Here is a 341-nt window from a genome sequence, read left to right as displayed (position 1 = left end):
ATTCTCAACAATGAAAAACAAATTTCTCCATTAGCAGGAATACAGGAGGAGTTTCTTGATGTTTGGAGGTCTTGACTATGGAGAAGACCATGAGAATGCTCAGTTTAGCATTGGTTTTATGTCCCCAAGGCAAGTTACCAAAAAATAAAGTCATATATTATATTAGACAGGAAAATATTATCTCAGAGTATTCAAATATTGTGAATATTGAACCATGGTGTTTATATAGGATTTCACATCCTGTGGAAGAGTCAGTCTCAATCAGCACACAGCATGGACTTGAGGGCCCCTGCTCAGCTCCTGGGGCTTCTGCTCCTCTGACTCCCAGGTAAGGAAGAAAA

This window comes from Dipodomys ordii, unplaced genomic scaffold, assembly GCF_000151885.1.
Source record: "Dipodomys ordii isolate 6190 unplaced genomic scaffold, Dord_2.0 Scaffold277, whole genome shotgun sequence".
Classification (NCBI taxonomy): domain Eukaryota; kingdom Metazoa; phylum Chordata; class Mammalia; order Rodentia; family Heteromyidae; genus Dipodomys; species Dipodomys ordii.
The sequence above is the reverse complement of the archived record's forward strand: the minus strand, read 5'-3'. Positions refer to the sequence as shown.